This window comes from Eurosta solidaginis, chromosome 1 (genome assembly GCF_040869045.1).
Source record: "Eurosta solidaginis isolate ZX-2024a chromosome 1, ASM4086904v1, whole genome shotgun sequence".
Taxonomy (NCBI): Eukaryota; Metazoa; Arthropoda; class Insecta; order Diptera; family Tephritidae; genus Eurosta; species Eurosta solidaginis.
In genome coordinates this window covers 383,178,533-383,204,005 of record NC_090319.1, presented here as the reverse complement: position 1 = coordinate 383,204,005, position 25,473 = coordinate 383,178,533, and the positions used below count along the sequence as shown (strand labels likewise).

At 35.7% G+C, this 25,473-nt stretch overlaps 1 protein-coding gene and 1 pseudogene across 7 annotated transcripts in view; one reads left to right on the top strand and one right to left on the bottom strand.

Moving 5' to 3' along the window:
• Dscam3 (Down syndrome cell adhesion molecule 3) overlaps positions 1-25,473 on the bottom strand; it is a 296,098-nt gene that overhangs the window by 161,252 nt on the left and 109,373 nt on the right. The window lies entirely within an intron of this gene.
• Positions 1,639-3,921, top strand: LOC137252471 (uncharacterized; annotated as a pseudogene).

Genomic DNA, 25,473 nt, shown 5'->3' with positions numbered 1-25,473 from the left:
CAAACGATTACCCTTATTTATACTTTTATTCTCGCTCTCTATCTTCCTCCTTTTCTCTTTACCTACTTCTCCGATGCCCCTCCTGCACTTCCTGTACTTCTTTCCTTTTCATCTTTTTTCTCTTTTATTTCATATCCCAATGAGCAGAGTTATCGGGTTGGCTTTTTCCGCACATTACATTATTAAGGCAGTAAAAAAGTAGCAAAATAATACCAATCATTTTCCCTCCTTACTACTTTAAAATTCATGACTGGATTATGAGGGCCAGAAAATTTTTGTTGCTTGACTACTGACTGCTCCTATCTGGTTTCATTGTGTCATGATGTAAACAAAATGTTTTATGTCTATGTAAAGATGTATGTGAGAAAGCTCGATAAAACTTTGACTCGCGTGTAATGGTTTGCACATCTCCGATCTAAATACTTAATATTAAATTTTTATATTACAAAGAGGGTATATATTAAGTAAATTCTCAGGTTAAATAAATAGCAAATATGATCGGTTTTTCTGCTTTCAAAATTGCTGTCAGTAATATTTTAATTACAATATTTTTATAAAGTTAGCTCACATGCCAAAACTTTTTTTATACATAAATTGAAATTCATTTTTTGTTAGTGTTGCCTGCTTCGCTTTATCAAGTCCACATTTTACATTCGCGGTCAATGAAAGTCAAACTAAATGCAGTATCAGCACATATTTCAGTAGTAAATTAAAATTGACGAGGTAAATAAAACACTACCAAACAAAAAATTTAAATTAATAAAAGCAATAAAATGTAGGTACTTTTATCAGTCAGCTATCACAGCATTTACAACTATTTAAGAGGCTGCCAAAAATAAAACGAAAGGACGCCATGGCCATAAAATATTTCACTGAATTTAAGTCGTTTTATTTCAATTTTTTGCTCTTTATTTTGTTCGTTTTTGGAATGTAAAATTGCATGATAAATGAACGTAAGCGGTTTTGTACTTGTTGTAAGCTTTTGTGTCAATGCAAATATGATAAAATGAGTGCTTTTTTTTTGTGTTGGTGCATATTTTTTATTCTATTCATATATACAAACAAAAACGCACACATACATTTACCTTAAAACTATCTATGTATGTGTGTATATATTTTTATACCTAGCTGTACTTGTACACAGGTTATTATAACTGTGATTGGATAACTGTTGGTTGTACAGGTATAAAGGAATCGAGGTAGATATAGACTTCGATATATCGTCCCCTTAGTATAACAATAGCCTATGTGCTCATAGGCTATTATTCTTTTATTGAATTTTTGGATTCTCCATCGTCGATTTTATATGTGGACAAAATTTTGTCAAATTCTAGTTCCACAAAGTGGGTCAAAACTTCAGTCAAAAAAATATAGTATAAATTTATATTAAATCATTTTCCTCAAAAATCATGTAAACGCATACACGCTATTTTTACATAAACTAAATTTTCTGTTTATTCAACAGAATACTAATGTACACTCACATACTCTATTTTAACTTTTAGGAAAAAAATCAATTTTGTCATGACAGAAACACCTAAAGTGACGTATAATGATATACGTTGTTGTTCAACAAATATTTTCAATTTGTTCATTTGTATAAATCTTATAGGCCGTTATATTCTCAGAACAATTAACATGTGCTTTAAAATTACAAAAAACAAAAGTAGCCTATGCAATGCTTACGTTGTTGTATCATGTATGTAAATGCAATAGAAATAATTTGTGTAATTTAGGATTTCAGTTCGTTGTTGAAATTCGCTCGTTCATAATCATTTAGTCGTTCATTCGTTCCCTATCATTCATTAGATCATGGATTAGTCAAGCTCTGGTGAGTATCTGTTATCTTAAATTGCAGGAAAGAATATTTAGGTATATTAATTGTCAACAGAATTTGCGACGGAATCAACAGGAGCCCTATGTGTGAAACTTGCTCCAAACTCTGTTGGATTATCTGTGTAACCAGTGGATTCAAATATATCGGAAAGTGACGAAGAGGATGGAGAAGACTTTACAGCAGGATCTTCAGATTATTATATTCTAGAAACGGATGAAGAGGAGGATAATCTCGAGGAGAAAATTGAAAAATCTTCTGTAAAGCAACATGAAGTGCTCTGCGAAATCGCGGAAGAAAGCAATGATGAAAATGTAGAATTGACAGTAACACGAAAAAGAAAGGTGAGTTAATTAAAAGGTAATTTAAGAAGATGTCTCTTATAATTATGGATTTGTTGCATTCAATAGCGTAAGAGCCAGCTTTGGGTGCAGAACAAAAGAAAGAGTGGCAGGAGTCAAGGAAAGGCTAATGTTACAAAGAGTGGTAAAGTAATTAAGGAACGTTTACCGAAGCCCACTGATTGCAGCTGTCATCACAAATGTCCAGAACACTTCTCTGAAGAAGATCGTAAGAAAATCAATGCAGACTATTGGAGTTTGGCGATTACTGCAAGCAACGTATATTTCTTAGTAATAACATTAAAGTGGAGAAGTGCAAGAAGACATTAACGAGAGAATCACTGCGGTCGAACACTCTAAAATACTTTCTAAATGACAAACAGATCTGTAAAGAGTTCTTTTTAAATACTTTACACGTATCAGACGGCGCGATATCTGTATTAGCTAAAAAAAAAGAATCAAAGAGAATTTGTTGACATGAGGGGTAAACACGGAATGCAAACAAAAGTAGACGCGGAGATAGCAACTCTTATTAAAGAGCACATAGAGTCATTTACAGCAGTAGAAAGCCACTATACGCGAGCAAAGTCCCAACACCTTTATCTGAGCTCAGACCTAACAATTACAAAAATGTATAACTTATTTAAAGAATGTCACCCAGACCTCTCAGTTAAAGAACATATGTATCGCCACATATTTTGTAATAATTACAATTATTCATTCCATCATCCAAAAAAGGACACATGCTCAACATGCGAAATGTTCAAAAATGCAGAAGACAAATCTTCAATACAGATATCATATGATGAACACTAAACAAATAAAGCCCAGGCAAGACTCCACAAAGATGCTGACAAGGAGTTATCCAAAAATTACAGCAATATGAAAGTATTTACTTTTGACTTACAATCAGTGCTATTGACACCATGTAGCAATGTAAGCACCTTGTATTACAGTCGAAAGTTCGCCACATACAACAATACATTTTACGATTTAGCTAGTGGAGCTGGATATTGTTTCCTGTGGGATGAAAACCATGGCCACCGTGGGTCAGAGGAAATTGGAACCACTTTATTAAAAATGCTGAACAAATTACCCGAATCAGTGACGGATGTTATTCTGTATTCAGACTGCTGTGCAGGACAGAATTGAAACAGATTAATTGTCACATTATTGCTTCATATGAATCATTCATTGCATTTTAATTCAATAACGATTAAATATCTTCAAAGTGGACACACACAAATGCAAGCAGATTCCATGCATTCGGCTATAGAACGAGCTAAGAGAAATATTTGTGTATATTCACCAGAAGAATGGCCAACTATACTTAGGCTGGCAAGACGCAAAAATCCGTACGCTGTAGAAAGACTTAACTACAGTGATATTATTGATCTCAAAACGGCTTTCTCAAAATTGAACCATAACTTGAAGAAAAAGGCCAACAATGAATCGGTAAATTGGCTTAAAATAAAGGTTCGCCAAGTAATACAAACTGAAAAGAGAAAATTGTTATACAAGGAACAATGGAACGAAGACATCAAAGTGATTGATATAGATGGCTCGAGAATGAAAAAGAAAGGAGTGACAAATTTTACATTAACTCACAAATATAAAAAAGAACTACCAATTTCTGACACAAAATTGAAGGATCTCAAAGATTTATGCAAAAAAAATGTAATTCCCCCCGGCTCACAAACATTTTTTTTTGGAATTTACAAGGAGGGAATAATCGCGATTGTCTAGATTAACCAGACAGTGAGTAATCGATTGCCGAACAGTGCAAACGTTCTTACTGCGCTCTTTCTTTAACTTTTCGTCCGCTATATAAAGTAGTGCTTTTGTTAGTGCCCCTTTTCCATTTCGTGTTTTCGTACTACCGCCGCGTAATTTCATTTTAATTTATTAAAATATTTAACGTGTGTAGTACAGATCTATAAAAATCTGATCCGAAATGGCTTCCGACCCGGGAGGTGGAGACCAAAACTATTTTGCCATACTTGGTGACCAACCCCCTGCAAAACGTAGAACAGTGAACATTTATAATACTCGCGATTATCCCCCTTTAAAGAAAACCACTCAACACGCAATTTCAAAGACAGCTTCTTGTCCTAAAGATTTGATAATAAAAAGCAATGGTGATAAGAAACTAAGAGACTTTAATATCTTCCTGATACAAAAAGCCCTGGAATCTATTACCACTGAACAACCGCTATCAATTTCATTTAATAGAGAAGGAGATCTGCTTATTCTCTCAAAAAACAACCAAGAAACAGCGAAATTCCTCAAGGCCTCTAAGCTATCTAACCTGTGTGACATAACGGCATCCCTTCACCCAACACTCAACATTGTTAAATGTGTTATTTACTCCAGTTTTCTGGTTAACCTTAGTGAAGACGAAATTGTAAATGGTTTACGCGAGCAAGATGTCACCGAATGCAAAAAGATCACCAAAGTTAAAGATGGCAAAACAGTAAACATACCTTTGCACATTATATCATTTAATTGTTATGAGCTTCCTAAAGAGGTGAATGTGGCATGGCTAAAAATTAAAGTGGAACCATACATCCCCAACCCAATGCAATGTAAAAATTGTTTCCTTATAGGCCACACTTCTAAACATTGCAAATCCGAGTCCAAATGCAACGCTTGCTCATCCGGTACCCACGAACCAACTCCCTGCTCAAAGGTCGAATGCATAAACTGCAAACAACAACACCGGTCGGATAACAAAAACTGCCCCACATATTTAAAAAGAAAAGACATTTTAGTATACAAGACCTTAAACAAATGTTCTTTTCGTGAAGCAACAGAAACAATAAATAATGCGCAAAAAGAGTACATTCCACTTGCTGAGAAACTAAAAGAAGCAATACAAAAAAAAAAACCAAAACCCCAAGAACAAAAAACACAATCCATTAGCAAAGGCAACAATAGCTCGAGCAATTCTCTCAATTCTACTCATAGTCAACATACCATTGATAGTGCCGCCACTGAGCATGACTCCACTGTATATAACAAATCTCTAACTTCTAAAACACTCTCCAACAACAACCCAACAACTAATTTCCCTATAGATAACTCTTTAACAAACAATAAACATTCTTTGTCACCTTTCCAAACAAATTTACTAAATCAATTTCTCAATAAATCTGTTAATCAGTATTCTGTAAATGAAATAACACTCTCAAAATCCGCAACTGCTGATACTGAGAGTTCTGATAATCAACACTCAATGGACATATAGGAAAGTCTTACAATCGAAATTCTTTAATTTCGATTACTGAGCTTCCTATATATATACCCATTTGCCCAAAATGGTACTTAACGTTCTGCAATGGAACCTTAATGGCTACCACAATAATTACAATGAGCTCACTCTACTAATAAAAGGCAACAACTACCAGCTAATCGCCCTCCAAGAAACCCATCTTACTTCAAATCCTCACCCAAATTTTATACCTAAAAACTTTCAAATCTACACCAAAAATGATATTGCCTAAGATTCTGTCTCTAAACGAGGGGTGGCAATTCTAGTTCATGATACTATAGAACACACTGAAGTAAACTGCAATACAAATATCCTAGCCATGGCTCTCAAAGTTAAATCGCACTTGACCTTCATAGTTGTAAGCCTTTACATAGCCCCAAGAGATACAATTTCTGAACAAAATCTGCATCAACTCGTTGGCAACTTTAACGATCCGGTGCTACTTCTGGGAGACTTCAATGCCTGGAGCCCATTATGGGGTCCCCAAGCTTCAACAAAATCGGTAGAAGTACCACGAAGTTCGTTCGAAACAGTAACTTCATAATCTTGAATGACAATTCACCCACACATTTTTCAACACGCCAGACCACCTCTAACATAGATCTCAGCATATGTACCCCTCCTTTGAACATAGCTTCCGTTTGGAATATCGCCAAGGATCCATATGGTAGTGACCACCTGCCCATTTCAATTAAACTCTTTTGTTACCCCCACACTCCAAATTTAGGGAAACCCCTTATATACAAACTGGACTCAGATAACTGGGAAAAATATCAAACATCGATTTCTCGCCACTTCGAAAATCTAACCCTTCAACCTGAAAACATTAATAAATCAGCTGCCTTACTTCTCAAGAAAATACACTTAAGCGCAAAATCTTCTATACCAATCGTCAATACAAGGCCTGGCATTCGCAAAACATATTGGTGGAATGAAAACCTAACTACTATCAGGAGAAGAAAAGGTCACTTCTGGAAAGTAGCCAAGAGAAACCCGACCAAAGAAAATATAATTGAATATAAAAAAGTAAATGCACTTTTCAAAAGGGAGGTAAAGATATCTAAAAGAAATAGCTTCATAGAGTTCACTAAGGAAATTAGCCCTAAAACTCCTGCCAAATTACTCTGGGATAAAGTTAACTCTCTACATGGAAATAGAACCGCAAAATATATACATGTTATACACTCCGCGGAAGGGGACACATTCTCCGCACCCATTAGCATATCAAACTATTTAGCCAAAGCCTGGTCGACTCCTCCAGAGACACAAATTTCCCTTGGGAATTTATACAATCCAAATCCCACAGCCTAAGTCCAGTCCCTATAAGCTACGTACCCAGTAAGCAAGCACAACAAATTGAGCTTCCATTTTCCCTAATGGAACTTAATTCATGCCTCTCAACACTGAAAGATAAAACCCCAGGAATCGACAAAATTCCCTACCCTCTTTTCAAAAACCTACCTCCAGGAGGTAAACTCAAACTATGTAAACTCTACAACCTAATATTATCAAACAGTTTGATCCCACAACTATGGAAAACTCCTATCATTATTTCTATTCCAAAATCCAATAAACCGAAAGACCGCATAGAAGGATATCGTCCGATATCCCTTATATCATGCATATCGAAAGTAATGGAAAAAATGATATCGAGAAGACTCATGTGGTGCTTAAACAACAAAAAGCTGCTATTAGACAACCAAACAGCCTTTAAAAGAGGTTGCGGAACTACCGACGCCCTTCTAGCATTGTATGAACACATAACAAACTCTATATCGACGAGAAACCACTTCTCATTGCTAGCCTTGGACATGGAGAAAGCTTTCGACAGAGTTGGGATACATTCGGTAATCGAACAATTAATAGAATGGAAGATTGGCCGTAATATTATCAACTACATCAGAAATTACCTACCTCACAAATAGGAAGATGCGAGTTAAAGCAAATGGCACTATATCTGACCTTTACCCTCTCGAAAATGGAATTCCCCAGGTATCTCCATTATCCGTCACTCTTTTCCTAATAACATACAATAAACTTAAGTCATTATCCGTAACAATAAATATTTCAATCATGTTGCTTATGCCGATGATTTTTATGTATTTGCAAAAGTCCGAAACACTCAAACATTTTATAACGAGCTCCGCAAACTAACTGATGTAATTTACAACTGGTGTAAAACTAGCGGAACGAAAATATCTTTTGAAAAATCAAAATATTTACATATTTGCATTAAACACTCCTGTAACAATCTAGATATAAGTATCAATAATCAAACTATATCAAATGTCAAAACCTTAAACATCCTTGGCCTTGTTTTTAATAACAAATACACATGGAACGATCATATAAAACATTTATGTAAGCAACTTCAAAGTAGATTAAACATAATTAAGTCTCTTAGCAACCCTATATTAAAATGTAATACCAATTCCCTTACCCTAATAGTCAGATCAATAATACTCTCAAAAATAGGCTACTGCCTCCCAATCTACGGAAATATCACACAAAACAATGTCGCAAAAGTTTCATCAGTATATCACTCAGCAGCTAGATTAGCAATCGGGGCCTTTCGGATGACTCCAGTCATAAATATTCTCACTGAGGCTGGACTCCCACAAATACAAGATCGAATTAAATACACAACAAGAAATCTAACATCCAAACTTTTAAGCCTAGAAGGAACTCCCATAAAATACCTTATAAAAAATCGTCTCAAACGTAAACGGCTAAATAGAAAACCATCAGCTCTGCAAGCTATCACAAGTTTTGCAAAAAATTTCGGTCTTAGCATCAACATGGGCACATGCGCTGGCTCTCAAAGCCCTCCGTGGTTGCTACAGTCAAACTCAGTCATTTTAGTACTGGCAAAATACAAAAAGACAACACTCCGAATATCGTCTTTATGCAGAAGTTCCTAAACATCCGCAGAAGTTATTCCGACTGGAAATTTCTCTACACAGATGCCTCAAAAGACCAAGGTGCTACTGGATGCAGCATCGTTGACGAGAACTCAACAATTCAGACAAACATTTTACCATCATTTGCTTCACTATTTACAGCCGAAGCAACAGCCATATTTAACGCCTGTCTACTGGGAAAAGTAAGAAATGCAAAATACATGATTTGCTCAGACTCACTATCTTCACTTCAAGTAGTTCTAAACATCAACCACAGCAATCCAACAATAAGCCAAATACGCAATCTACTAATCCGTTACCCCCAAAAGATTAGGCTACTTTGGGTACCAAGCCACATTGGAATTCCCGGCAACACGCTCGCTGATAACACTGCTAAGCTGGCAACAGTATCACCATTTAAACTAATCAACGCCGCAAGTAAAGCAGACATCAAGAATGCAGTACGCAATATTCACCTAAAATCCGCAAACGACCTGTGGACAACCTATTCACACAGCTACAAGTCAATAAACCCCATGCGCTATCGTCCCATCTTTCCAAATGAAATACCGAGAAAACAGTTGATCATCTATACACGCTTCCGATTGGGCCATACTCGTCTGACACACAAACACTTACTGGAAAAGGCACAAACAGCAACCTGCAATTTTTGCAACACCGAACTCCTTACCCCCACCCACATCCTATATTCCTGTCACCAACTAGAATATCTAAGGCAAGAGATTTTTGAACAAGACCCAAGACAGATATTAGAAAATATAACCACAGAAAATATAAAAAAATTTATTAAGTTTATTTGTAAGTTGAAAATCTACTTTGAAATATAATAATTTATACAATAATATTCAATTTACCAATATGTACAACTTAAGACTTATACTCTACAATATAAGGAAGCCGATGGCCTATGTCGCTAGTGCTTTTTTTAAACATTGGTTAGGTTAATTTATTATCCTAAGTCAATAAATAAATAATAATAAATAATAGATGAACCAGACAGATTCGAAGAAGAGAACGAAGAGGACAATAAATAAGGACCATGCTAATAATTTACGATCTGACTGTAATTAAAACATTATTTTATCGCAATAAAAATTCATATTAAATCTACTTATTATTCTGGTGTATTTCTTGAATAAAATAGTGTATACCATACAAAATAAAATAACGTATCAGAAACTTGATAGAAAACATTAAAAAATAAAATAGCCTAACTGATGTATCTGCAGTTTACACCTCTTTTTTGTTCATTAAAAGGATGATTATAATAATAAAAATTGGTCAGTTAACAAAACAGACTCATTTTTATACAGTCTTAAAAAAGGTCGAAAATAATAAATATTTGCAGACATAACGAGATTTGAGTGAGAGCTTCTTATATAGGCTATTTTAATACTAAGGGGACTATATCAAGATCATCAGTATCGAAAAAAAATGTATTAAGTAATGTCCGTGTAGGATTCTTATTATTTTTATTTAACTTTGTATTTTAGTTACTTTGGACTTTGTAATTTTAAAATGTTTTATCAATATTTTAATTTTCAATGATGATTTTTCAATTTTCAAAAATTTTGATTGTTGTGAAAAATAAAAAATAATGGTGATCAAAAGGAATATAAACAAAAAAGGCAACTCTTAGAGACCAATTGTACAGCGAACAACGGGACATTCATATGGCTTAGCAGCTAAAGGCTTGCACTGTTGGAGATTCGAGTTCAACGCTCAGCTCCCGAAAAGCTAGCTGATGAAGAAGTGAAATTCAGAAATATGTCCTAGTAACCATCGCCGTTTGTAAACTTACAATTTTTCTCTAATATCAATTACAAAAACCAAAAAATAAAATAGACGCATACATTAAGGCGTATTAATAAATATAGTTTAAAGTTTTTATAAATTAAAACGTGGTTTAAATCTCCACAGTCCGTCCGTCTGTCCGTCCGTCTGTCTGTCCGTTAACCCGATAACTTTAGTAAATATTGAGATATCTTCACCAAATTTCGTACATGACCTTATCTGGACCCAGAGCAGATTAGTATCGAAAATTAGCGAAATCGGATGATAACCAACGCCCACTTTTTATATATATAACATTTCAAAAAACACAAAAAACCTGATTATTTAGTAAATAATACACCTACAATGTTGAAATTTGACGTGTGGACTGATATTTAGACTCTTAATAAACATTTTAAATAATTTTTAAAAATGGGAGTGGCACCGCCCACTTGTGTAAAATCAATTTTACAAACATTATTAATCAAAAATCGTTAAACCTATCGTAACGAAATTCGGCGGAGGAGTTGCCTTTACTATAAGGAATGCTTTGAAGAAAAATTAATGAAATCGGTTAAGGATCACGCTCACTTTTATATAAAAGATTTCTAAAAGGGTCGAGGACGAATAAAATAAGCCAGATCTTTTCAAAAAAGAGCTTTATATCAATGGTATTTCATTTCCCAAATGGATTTATAACAATAAATAGTAAACCCTCAAATTTTAAAAAGGGGCGTTCACCGCCCCGTTTATGACTAAGCGATTTTCTATGTTTCGGGAGCCATAACTCGAAGAAAAACTAGTTCAGAATAGAACCATATGTATATATATTATTGCGCAGCCTTATAACACTATTAAGTACACAAAACAAACAACAACAGCATTTCAAGTGTACAGCTGGGTATGTTATGTTCGGTTTCACCCGAACTTAGACTTCCTTACTTGTTTAATCTACACTCAACGCCTTTTAGTGATAATATGGTTGGCAATACTAATGGCAACAACTACAGCAATAGCAATAAAATCATTCATATCAGCAACATCACTAATGCGCGAGAAAAAGTTTTGATTAATTTTGCTTCTAGCTCTGCTATGGTGACATGATTACTTTTCATGTGGCTTTGATGTCAACTTCGTTGTTTGAGCTGCCTACAAATTTTAAAAAGGTGGCAGCAATAATCTGCCTTCAAAATCAACTACGCCACACAGCGTCGTTTTCTCGTGGAGCCTGAAGGGGCTGTACTATTGCAAAGCTTGCTGCTGTCATTTAATAAAAATGTATCCCATTCCAATAGCAACGACAAAATATTCTAGTCCTAAACAAACATGTCCTTGGGCCCAATAGGATGCTAGTAATCAAATGAAAATACAAAACTTTAATCTTTCAAAGCTCGGTTTAAACATTTGAAAGAGTAGCGTGGATAATGCGTGCCTATCGGTTACCCCGAAGCTCTTAATACATACAATCGAAGTGTCAAGTATTCAGACATTTAGTGGTTGTGCGCTTATGAGCTAAACAGATACATCAAAGCGCTTTTAGGCATAACTCCATAAAGTAGAAGTTTTACGTAGAGAATGCCTCTAAAGGCATGAAGGTAATGAACAGGCAGATAACCCAGCCAAGATGGGTGCTTTAGTAGCACTCTATGGCCCAGAGCTTTTCTGTGGACTCGCTAAAGGCCATGTATGCACATAACTTCACACAGAATGCTCCGATTTTAAAACGGTTTTTTGCATTTGAAAGCTTAGCTACGTGAGATGGTACAGTTAATATCATTTGAACATATATATTATAGGGGAAAATTGCCAAAATGTAGTAAAAAATCATAAAATTTTTGTTTACACAGCTATAACTCATAGACGGATGGATGGATTTAAAAAATTCTACTTTTCAGTAAAACTTTGAAATATTTACCTTCGATCTGCATCAAAAAAAAATACTTTATTCCGTTCTTATATCAGCCAAATTGTTTAAACAAAAGTAACATTTTTACCAAAAAATGTGTTTGTATGGTTGTTCGCTGTGAACTGTTCGCGCTAATTGCTTTTAAGTGAGGATGATGCGACACATACATACGTACATATATAGCATTCGCTGCGTTATTTATCTTCGGGCGTAGGTTTATAGGTATGTATGGATGTACATCACTACATAGTATAAAACAAAGTCGCTTTTTCTGTCCCTTTGTCCCTTTGAACGCTTAAAGCCGGAGTCATTGGTGCCGTATGTCGCATCGCTGTATCCGTATCCCTAACGTTATCAGCTGTTTATCGTTACGACGGTAAACCAAAACCCAATTGGTTGGCTACGATACGGTAACGACCTTAGCGGCACCAATAATCGATTGCATTGATTCTCATAAGGTTGGCCGAATCAGCTGTTAAAAGGTTACCGATACGGTTACCGATAAAGCACCAATGTCTCCAGCTTAAACCTTTAAAAATACGCAACGGATTTTGATGCGCTTTTTTTAATAAAGAGTGATTGAAGAGGAAAGAACGGATGAACATATTTGGCTGAAAATTGGTGGAGGGGTAGCTTAGAATCAGGAGACAGACATAGGATAATTTGTATCCCCTTTCTGGCTAGGGTCTTGAGACCAAAACGTAGATGTGGGTAATCCTGGGATATGTTTGTACAATATGGGTATCAAATGGAAGCTGTTTATGAGTACTTTGATACGGTGTATTTTTCGTACCCGCCGGTAAATAAGGTCTCGAGATATTTTATTTTATTTATTTATTTATTTATTAAACATTTCTTAATGCATATTTTAAATAAATTACAATATTGAAAGAGCACATTCTATTACTCTATAGCATAAGAAAGGTACATGGCATTTGTTATATTAAATTTTTAAAATAGTATTAAATGCCAGTTCACATATTAAAATTCTTTTTCAGTGTGGGGTGTATAGTTTTTAATAATATTATAGAATAAACTCATAATAATTCAGATAATTAGTTAAGATTACGATAGAGAAACAATTGATAATTCGTTAATTAGTTAAGGTTCCGATAGAGAAACAGTTGATATAGTTAAAAAAGTTAGATATGGCTTACAACAACGTCCTCAGCAAGGCTTCTAGATCGTAGTGGCTAAAACTAATCAGATACATTTTTATTTTATTTTGAAATAGGTTAAGATTTCTTATAACTTGTACAGAAGTAGGGAGAGTGTTGAACATTTTGCACGACGTGTATGTATAAAAACTTCTGAAGTGAGATGTCCTAGCATGCGGGATTTGTACCGATGGAAGCAGATTGCTCCTAAGGTTGTAGACTTCAGAAGGATAACTTTCTAAGTACCCCGATCTAATAAAGAACGTTGTTAGGACTTTAAATAAATATAGATGACGACATGGTAGTATATCTAGTCTCCTAAAGGATATCATAGCGTGAGACCTGTAGTTTGCGCCACATATGCGTCTTATAATTCCCTTTTGGAGTGTTACAATGGGTGACAACTTACTAGCCGAGGCGCCACCCCAGCAGGTAATCCCATATTGAAGTTTCGATTGGACTAGACCATAGTAAACAGCTTTTAGAGTGGACATAGTGCAACACTTTTTGAGACGATAGAAGTGACGGGTAGTGTACAGAAAGTAATGTTTTAGTTTCTGAATGTGTGCAGACCAATTTAAATGATTATCGATTATAATGCCTAGGTATTTGAAATTTTCAACAACATCAATCCTGAAGCAGTTATCACTGCATTTAACGTTGGTTGCAAATGAACTTTTCGTGCCATTCAAAGTGCACGCCATATGATGCATGTTAAAACGTGCGCATTCTGCTGAATGAAAAAAAAGATCACAAGCCTCAAATTCTTTGGGAGCAATGCTAAAATACATCAACTTCGTTTTATTACTAACTAGTAGCTTGTGTAAAGCAAACCAAGTCCTCAGCATATGTACATCGTGGCTAATATCACATATTAGTTCGAAGTAACTCGTTGTACTATACGCAATGGCAGGATCATCTGCAAAGGCAGTCGTTTTTCCCTTCAATGGAATTGAAAAAATTGAATTAATATAAATGAGGAACAGTACCGGGCCAAGGACAGAGCCTTGGGGTACACCCAGCTTAACTTCCCGCAGGCTACTGTAGTAACTACCCACTTTAACTTTTTGTATTCTATTAGAAAGATAAGATGTAAACCATTTGTACATAAAGCCACGAAAATCTGCACTATGTATTTTTTCCAGAAGTATATTCCTGTCTACCATATCAAAAGCTTTTGTTATGCCGACAAATAAACCAGCACAGTTACTTTTACTATCTAGAGCTTTGTACACCTTTGAGCAGAAATCTAGTAGAGCGTCCTCTGTTGAGAGTCTGGATCGAAATCCGAATTGCATGGGGCTAAAAAAGTTCGATTTATCTAGAAAGTTCACAACTCTATTTTTAACCGCCTTTTCAAATACTTTGGAAATCGATGGGAGTAGAGATATGGGCCTGTAGTTACGTGCGTCCCTCTTATCCCCTTTTTTGAAGATCGGTATTACAATGGCACATTTAAGATCATCAGGAAAAACACCCTGAGTTATACTTTTATTGAATAAATGTTTCAGTATATCTACTATATTGAGCGATATTTTTTTTAATAAACTATTTGAAATACCGTCATCGCCGCAAGAGCTAGAGTTGGTCAATGTTTTTATAATTTTAGCGATTTCGAAGCTGGATATGGGGTTAAAAAAGAAACTATTAGTTGCAACTTGGCATAAGGGTAGATTGGCTGCAAACTGACAATCACAAAGGGTTGAACTTGAATTACCAATCGAGGTAAAGTATGTATTAAATTTGTTAGCAACTTCTTCTGGGTCTGTAGTCAGCTGGCTTTCAGCACGTAGGGTAACTGGCTCGTGGCTCCCTACACTGTCCCGGTTTAGTAAACTGTGGATCACGCCCCATTCTTTTCTAGTATTGCCCAAAGCTGAGTTAAACTTGTTTTTAAAAAATGTATCGCGCGTAGTGCGTATTGCTTTATTTGACTGATTGCTAATTTTATTGTAGCGAGAGCGAAGCTTCCTACAATTGGGATGCTTAGCACATTTTTTGCCTAACTTATTTTTGAACTTTATTTTCCTTAATAGATCTCGGGTAATCCAAGGTTTAAGCCGCAGAGCTTGTTTACGCTGACTCACATTAAGAGTGCAGTTATTGACATGCACTTTTAAAGTGTTTAAAAATACACCATAAGCCGCCGATACGTTACTTTCGGCGTACACGTCTGACCAATTTTCGAGAAGAAGCTTGTTATTCAGCATCGTGAAGTTTACCTTACAAATCGATTTACCAGCGCGGTTGATACTTGGTTTGCCTGACGTAATACCAGTTAGATGTATACCAGTCATCGCGTGATCGGTTACTTGCAAGTCCATATTAAGACTTGTACAATTTCTATTAGGAAGCGAGTTGAAACGACAAAACGCGTGGTCAATGCAAGTGCCTGAACTTGTTCGTGTTGGTTCATTTATGTAGGATTCCAAACCATTTACCGCCATTAAAGCCAAATATTCGTCGGTAATACTGGAACGATGCAAAATATCCAAATTGATGTCACCAAAAATAAAAAAATTACCCGATTTCGCATTTACCACTAAAGAGGAATATTCTTCAAGGAATAACGAGATAGGTACAGACTGAAGTCTGTATACCCCCAAGAAAACAAATAGTTCGCCTTTGATATTGATGGAAAGCTGTAACGTATCTGCACTTTGTAAGCTATTACTAACTGACGAGCAGTCAAAAGTATCGCGTACAAAAGCTGCAACACCTCCTGCACTGTAGCTGTCATTGGTATTTGTATAAAAGTTATAATTGGGGATTTTATAATCTCCTACTTCATACGAAAAAATCCATATTTCAGACAAAAATATAATATCTGGCTTTATACCTAACGCTTCTATATTACCAACGAATACATAATACTATATAAGCGAAAACGTGGACGCTGGTACCTCTAGAATGTGTTTACAGAATATGGATAACGAATGAAAGCTGTTGATGAGTGCTAGACGGAAAAAGCTTATTAAAATGTATGGATATAGACCAAATTTAGGGCAGAACAACGTCTGACGGGTCTGCTAGTAACTCCATAAAGTAGAAATTTTACGCAGAGAATGCCTCTAAAGGCATGAAGGTAATGAATAGGCAGATAACCCAGCCAAGATGGGTGCTTTAGCAGCATTCTATGGCCCAGAGCTTTTCTGTGGACTCGCTAAGGCACACACTACGGAAATCTTATGTAACTAGGCAATTCGGACATAACTGGATTGGATGTACAGGGCAAATACAGGCAAATTGTTTATACCCCAAGCAACAAGAGTATCAATTAAACTCATTAATTTAAGCAAAGTGAACCTACGAACTCTCACTGGATACAGTACGGGACGCTCTTGTCTACGATATCACCTAAGTATGTTAAATATATCGAATACACAAATATTTTGCTTTCAAGGGCTTTTCTCTACGAGTGCTTCTCTCTGGTAAGGCAGAGATGCTCCCATCTAGCCGACGTTACTCCTAATCTACCCAGAACGTACAGGATCTTTATCGGGAAAAGTACCGTCAACAACATCGCTACAATAACAACAACAATAGGTACTTAAATATATTAAAAGCGTTCACATACAGAAATAGGCTGAAAGTTAAAGCATAATAGACTTAAATGAAGGTCGCATTGCCCCGATACTTAATAATAATATTTCGTTCGACGACCAAATCCCTATAAATTAATAATATATAATTAATAATTCTGCCCGCTAGAAAAATACTAGAATCCTTCTTCCCGCTGCAAGTGTATCGGAAAATTGTGTTACTCCAAATAGCGGAATTCATAGTATGACGAGCGCAGGGCACCAACGCAATATATACTCAATCGACATCTACCTGCTTTCCTACATCTTCCTTTTGCAGCACTCACCCTTCCTTCCGATTTGCCATAGTAAACAACAAACCAGGACACTTAAGGTATAGAAACCTTCCTTCAGCTGATAGCCATGGATGTTCGAGGATGCCAGAGTCTTTATTCAACCACCCCTGTGGCTTTTCAATCACCCCATTCGTACTCTCGGACATTGATTTTCCCCCTCTTTTTAACTTACACCTATCGAGGTAGTTGCTTCTTCACTTTATGGTCCCTTTGTGCATCAGCTTTGTACATACACGGTATTGGATCCCCTTCAGCTCATAAAATCAGACTAATTGAATTTAATCTGTTTTGTCTCCCTGACCTTCTATCTCGTCTTACCTGTTGCAGTATCCAAAGTTTTTCGCGGCAAATGTATTGTCAGAGTTCGATATATTCGGTCGACCACGGCTCAGAGGCGCTGAACAATTCTTTGGGTGGGATCTCTTCTTCTATCCGCAGCTTTTCCTTTTCTATTCATCTTTGATATACCGACTCGCTTTCCGACCCCCCTTGTAGCTAAGTGAATTTTCTCTCCAGAACAACTTTATGCCTGCAGTGTCTTAATTTTCACGGGTCTTGTTTTTGTTGTTGTTGTGGCGATAAGGATACTCCTCGAAGGCCTTGAAGAGTGTTATCGATGTTGATGGACCTTTGCCGGAGGCAGATCCGGTACGTTCCGGTAACAAACACCATAAACGTACATGCCCGACCATCTCGGGAATGATTTTGTATGACCACATGCAACCTTCTAGGCCATACCGCCCCCCACCCCCTATATCCATCACGTGTTCGAGGTCGCCAGAGCTTCGGCTGTTAATGAAAAAAGATTGGCACGGGTAGGTGAGGTTGACAATTGGGTTGGATAAGCTGTAAATTGCGCTGGCAATCCCTTGAGAGGGTTGCGCTACACCACCCCTTGAATCCATTTGATATTTTAGTCACCTCTTACGACAGGCATACCTACCGCGGGTATATTATTAGCCCCCTAACCCGCTGGGCCGGCCTTCTCTTTCGCTCCTTCTAGTGATCTTCATTACGAGAACACCTGTCCAACATGCCGTGTTCATCAGTGAAGGCTACGTTGAAATGCAGCTGAATATTCTCCTCGACTGCTAATCTTCAAATAAGAAAGGCTCACATTATATAATTAATGGCATTTCTTATTCAGAACACTCAGTCACATATTCAGACGTTTTGTAGCTCACTAATGGCCTCACACTCTCGTCAAGGTGCCTACCAAATGCCTTACTTTGCGCCTGGTTAGCACCAATGCGGAGACAATCATGAAACCTAGAAAGCGAAAATTTCTTTTCAAAAGCCAAACTTCGTTTTTTCTGCAATGTGTAAACGTCCTGGGTACGCCATATAGTATGTACGTACCCTAGAGATGGCGATTTCGGGAAGCGGGGATACCACAAATCCCGAGATTATTGAACCTCAATCCTGGGATTGTTGAATATTATTAAATAATTTCGAACCTGTCCCAGGAAAAGCTTGGGAAACAAAAAAATTTGTGTTTCACAAAACTTAAATCTAATTTCTTATTTCCAAATTGGTTTAGGTTTTCATTATATTCGTAACTACAATTGCCAAAACCACCGTTTTTTGCTATATCACAGACCAAGAAATATCGAAATGAACCTTGTAACCAGAAACAGGTCTATACTTTCACTATGACGTGCCTCGATGTGATGAATCCGAATGTGGCGTCAAACCAATACCCGCATTTAGAGTGCAAAAAATATATTTTTAAGGTACACTTAAGACCATGTCACTTCTGAAAATTTTTTTTTAAGAACTTTATTCCACCGGAAACAACACTCCTACTTTTCAAAATCCATGTAAAGTTTTAAGATTTTTTTCTTTGCTTCTGAGGAATCCTCAATTGAGTTTACTGAGCTTGGCAAATTCGCAATGTTTGAATTTTTTTAGTAGCTCGGAACCTGCGATTTTTTATAAATAAAAAAGATTTTCTAAAAACTCTTATTGTAAAGAGTAAAAGTGATGCTTTCAGGTACACTAACGATCTTAAAAAAAGAAAAAAGCTTCTACAAGCGACATGACCTCAAATATATCTACCTAAAAGACATGTTTTCTGCTCTTCGAGGTTCGAGTATTTCAGCGGAAACTTTTACTTAAACCAAACATATGAATTACCATAACTTGTGTTATTGTATCATATCTACATATGTAGTGTTGTAATGTTTGTCAAAAAGCTTAAACGAATCTATAAAAATTAAATTGGGGAAAATCTTGGGATCCCGGGATGGAACTTACAGATATCAAAAATACTGATAGCGAAAATATCCCGAAAATCGTAATATCTGGTACGTACACATATCTAAAGAATATATTCATAACTCACCGGCCATTTTTCTAACTAAGTGGAAGAATTTATTTATATTTTTCAATGGGCGCATTCAGAACGCCCAACTGTTTTAGTGATACGTTGATTATATTTCACCTTTCGATATAATATTACAACAAAAGGCCGAAATCACAATAGCTAAATCAACACATTGGGTGAACAAATTTACAAATAAAAAATTTTAAGATCAACGATTTTATTTTCATTCCCAACTGTTGAGTTAATCAGAAATACTCAATGCTGCGGTCATGAAGCGATCACTAAACAGATTTTCCACAGTTGAGTTTAATGTGTGCGCCAAGTAAGTGGGAGTGATGGGTGCCACAATGATTTCATTTCATTTACTAATGCGAGCTCGTTATACTGGAGAAACTTAGAAAATGCATACAAATTGCACTAGACACAAAATTATTCAAACAAATTTGGTAGAATAAAAACAATTTCCATTTTTCAGGACGTTTCTATATTTCACTTTTGACAGCAAAAAAAAAAAACATGCAGGAAGTTATTATGTACTTTGACTGATGCCATTTTCGAACTTTTTTTTTAACATAAAGATACTTATGCGTATTTAAATATTTTTTAAGGACAACATCATCAACTGGTTTTTATAAGGCGATGGAGAAGAAATATTTGAAACAAATATTATGAACTTTCTAGAATATAAAATATTAATTATTATTGATATAAGAAAAAATTACAAAATTTGCACGCGACGATGGTTACTAAGACATTATTCTGAATTTCACTTCTTCATCAGCTAGCTTTTCGGGTGCCGAACTTTGAACTCGCTATAATTGCATTCATACTGGTGAAAAGGCCAATGAATATTTCCACTCTTACAAAGTTAATAGCAGCGCATTCAAATGGCTGCGTACATAGAGGCATCTGCAATTCAAACAAAGTAAGGAAAGCAATTCAAAACAAGTAAGGAAAGCTAAGTTCGGGTGAAACCGAACATTACATACTCAGCTGAGAGCTTTGCAGACAAAATACAAAAATGAACCTAGGTAACCGTGGAATCTATTTGTATGACATGGTTTTCAAATGGAAGGTATTAAAGAGTATTTTAAAAGGGACTGGGCCATAGTTATGTAGGTGGATGCCATTTTGGGATATCGCCATAAAGGTGGACCAGGGGTGACTCCAGAATGTGTTTGTACGTTATGGGTATCAAATTAAAGGTACTAATGAGGGTTTTAAAAGGGAGTGGCCCTTAGTTGTATATGTGAAGGCGTTGTCGAGATATCGACCAAAATGTGGACCAGGGTGACCCAGAACATCATCTGTCGGGTACCGCTAATTTATTTATATATGTAATACCTGCAAAGATTGCAAGGGTTTTTTATTTCGCCCTGCAGAACTTTTTCATTTTTCTACTTAATATGGTAGGTGTCACACCCATTTTACAAAGTTTTTTCTAAAGTTATATTTTGCGTATCTAATCCAATTACCATGTTTCGTTCATTTTTTCATATTTGATATAGAATTATGGCATTTTTTTAATTTTTCGTAATTTTCGATATCGAAAAAGTGGACGTGGTCATAGGCCGATTTCGCCCATTTTTTATACCAAAATAAAGTTTGCTGAAGTTGTCCTGTTAACAGCCGAGCGGAAGGAGAGACGGTCGACTGTGTATAAGAACTGGGCGTGGCTTCAACCGATTTCGCCCTTTTTCACAGCAAACAGTTACCGTCATAGAATCTATAGCCCTACCAAATTTCGTAAGGATTGGTAAATTTTTGTTCGACTTATGGCATCAAAAGTATTCTAGACAAACTAGATGAAAAAGGGCGGAGCTAAGCCCATTTTGAAATTTTCTGTTATTTTTGTATTTTGTTGCACCATATCATTACTGGAGTTGAATGTTGACATAATTTACTTATATACTGTAAAGATGTTAAATTTTTTGTTAAAATTAGACTTTTAAAAAAATTTTCTTTAAGTGGGCGTGTTCTCTATCCGATTTTGCTAATTTTTATCTAGCGCATATATAGTAATAGTAGTAACGTTCCTGCCAAATTTCATCATGATACCTTCAACGACTGCCAAATTACAACTTCCAAAACTTTTAAATTGCCTTCTTTTAAAAGTGGGCGGTACCAGGCCCATTGTCCAAAATTTTACTAATTTTCCATTCTACGTCATAAGGTCAACCAACCTACCAAGTTTCATCGCTTTGTCCGTCTTTGGTAATGAATTATCGCACTTTTTCGGTTTTTCGAAATTTTCGATATCGAAAAAGTGGGCGTAGTTGTAGTCCGATTTCGTTCATTTTAAATAGCGATCTGAGATGAGCACCCAGGAACCTACATACCAAATTTCATCAAGATACCTCAAAATTTACTCTAGTTACTGTTTACGGACGCACGGACGGACGGACGGACATGGCTAAATGAATTTCTTTTTTCGCCCAGATCATTTTGATATATAGAAATCTATATCTATCTCGATTAGTTTATGCCGTTACCCATTACAACAAACAACAACATTACAACGAACAAAGAATATACTTTGTGAGCTCTGCTCAGCTGAGTATAACAAGGCACCTGAAAAGCTGGCTGATGAAGAAGTGAAGTTCAGAAACATATCTTAATAACCATCGCCGTGTGCAAAACTTTGTAACTTTTTTCTTGTATCATTATTAACATTATAAGGTTGGAAATCTAATATAAAACTATATTATTTGTGATGGAAGCGTGTTCCGCCTACAAAACTGAAGGTACCAGGCTAAAGTCCCGGGTAAAGCACATAAAAAAATTTTGAAAAAAGCCTTTCAATTAGGAAAATGTATTTCTATGTTTGAAAGTAGAATGGCAAACAACCCCGATGTATTTCTGTTTTGAAAACCTTATCAGTGAAAATTCATTGCCTCTCAGCTGTTATTCGAAGTCGGCGTAAAACATTTGAGCCCCGTCCCGCCAAGCCGTGCGAAATCTCCTCGAGAGTAAATCGTGCAAGTATTAATTTTGAAAAACGAGGTGATACAGCATTTCCTTAGAACCCATATTTCGATATAAAATACGCATAGGTAACAACTCCAAAGTATGTATATACATATGTATATATTTTTAGCTAAAGCGAGGAAGCTCCAAGAGAAAGGGTCCCCAATTTGAATGCCGTTGATTTTGCATGGCGATCACACTCTTACTATCCGTGTACGCGATTCACAAAGCACGATTCGAACGTACTTGATGGCACATTTATGCAATTAAAAACTGGATTTTTGCCAGCTCCGTCTGGTGCTGACTGCGACAGTCGCGTGCAGTAAAAATAAGATAAGCATCAAATTATTTTTTTTTTTTTCCAACGAATATATTGCAGACCTGGATCAAAACAGCGATTAACTCAAAAAAACGTAATGTTCAGAAATGGTAAAAAACTGGCTGATATATGAATCTTTTCTTATACGATTTGGAAAGAAACTGAAATTCGAGTTACAGGCAACAACGTTACAGGCTCGCAAGGCTTCAAAGATATGAAAAACCAGTGCCCGTAAATCACAACTCCGGGAAAAGTCTTGTTGCAGTCATTCTTAGGTCGTCTAGATCTACTTGAAAAATGATATTATTTTCCAGGTATTTTCACTTTTTTTATTTCGTAGAACTGTGCGCAATGCACAATGCACAACTTTTCTCCGCGAAACTTTCCAGTTGTAAGCTATGCGTATATGCCAGTATAAATGCACGTTCCTTTCTATTTAACAGGTGTAGGTGTAGTTTCTCAGAGAGCGTGCATACTCTATTACGCCCTTACAGAACTTGATGACAAAGCAATTATAAGAAAAAACTACGATAGGTTGCGCATGGATCGAAATATTTCAAAAAATTGTATTTGTGCTCCGATTAGGCTCATATTTGGAACACATTTACATACATGAATAGAAAGCGACATTTTGGCTCATATTTGGAACAAATATTACATACAGTCCGGTAGAAGTGACATCAAAATACTTTGAAATTCGAGGAGGGACAAGCATACGTGGCGCCGAGTCGAGTAAAGTCTTTGGCAAGATTATGTATTGAGGACTTAGGTTGTAACAAATTGTTATGAAAGAGTCCTTGTAATAATGAGTCACTAAATGAAATAATAGAATGAGAAATAATAGGCACTTAAATAAAGACAAAAAATTTGAAAATAAAATAGTTGGGCGCGTGAAATTTCTAAAAATGTGAGGCGTAGCATAACCTGATTAAGGTTCTTTTGGTCTTACTTATGACTACGAATAGAAATTTTACGCGTCCAACGCTTTTATTTAATTGTCTGATCAACGCCCTAGATTGATGAGGAGTGTGATGACTAGTACCTAGGAAGTACCTAATTATTTTCAAGCTTTTAGTATAATTATTACTTAATGTAAGTATTGTTTTCAATAAAACCGTTTAACTTAAATTTTTTTTTTAATTTTTAATACAACATGCGTGTTTCATGCATGCATAGAACTTTTTCCCCTCGGGTACCAATGAATTGTTGATACCTGTTCACTAATAGAGCACGCATACATTTTTTTTTATACCTTTCATGAACATGAAATGGTATATTACCTTTGGTCCGATGTTTGCAACGTTGAGAAATATAGAAGATAAACTCACCATTAAGTATACCGAATTGATCAGGGCAACGAACTGAGTTGATATATCCATGTCCGTCTGTCCGTCCGTCTGTCTGTTTGAACGCAAACTAGTCCCTCAAATTTTGAGATATCTCAATAAAATTTGGCGCAAGGATGCATTTTTGTATTATATTAGACATTTGTGGGATCCGGTAGGATCGGACCACTATAACATATATCTCCCATACAACCGATCGTTCAGAAAAGACGATTTTGGTCATTTCCGTCGCAATTTAGAAAGTATAAAAGTGAAACTTGGTGATATTTATTCTAATATATCATAGAAGATTTCCTGAAAAAATCACTTCGATCGGAGCTATATATAGTATATATCCCATAAAACCGATCGTTCATATAGAAACATTTTTGGCAATTTCTCCCTTAATTTCCAATATAAAAATGTTAAACTTGGTGATATTTATTCTAATATATCATAGACGATTTCATGAAAAAATCATTTCGATCGGAGCTATATATAATATATAGCCCATACAACCGATCGTTCAGATAGAAAGATTTTTAGCCATTTCTCCCTTAATTTCCCATATAAAAACGTTAAACTTGGTGATACTTATTCTAATATATAATAAAAGATTTCATGAAAAAATCATTTCGATCGGAGCTATATATAATATATATCCCATACAACCGATCGTTCAGATAGAAATATTTTTGCCATTTCTCACTTAATTTCCAATATAAAAACGTTAAACTTGGTGATATTTATTCTAATATATCATAGAAGATTTCCTGAAAAAATCACTTTGAGCGGAGCTATATGTATATAGTATATACCTATCCCATACAACCGATCGTTCAGATAGAAAGATTTTGGCCATTTCTACCTTAGTTTCCAATATAAAATGTTAAACTTTGGTGATATTTATTCTAATATATCATGGACGATTTCATGAAAAAGTCATTTCGATCGGAGCTATATATAATATATATCCCATACAACCGATCCTTCAGATAAGGGGGTTTTTGCCATTTTTTATTTTATATTTATCTTAAAAATCATTTAGGTATGTACATCTGTTCACTATATATTTCCTATCTTATACATCCTATTATTTGGAGATTACGAACGGGATAAGATTATTGTTCAGCCCCATTCATGAAAGGTATGAAGTCTTCGGCACAGCCGAAGACAGTCCCGTCCTTACTTGTTTTATGTTGCTTTCAATTCAAAGAATATGAATACATACTTTTTAGTGCATTTAGCAAACATACAACCTGTACACAAACTATTTATTTCAAGAAGAGAATTTAGAGAATTTCTGTTTCTTAAACAAAAATGACAAAATGCTAAAATGTCTAAAATAGATTGAGTTAATATTTTATAGTATATCTTCTGTAGAAAGCTACTCGCTTCTAAAAAAACGCACTCAACATTCTGCAAATACTCACATAACTTCTTTCTTCCTTTCTTT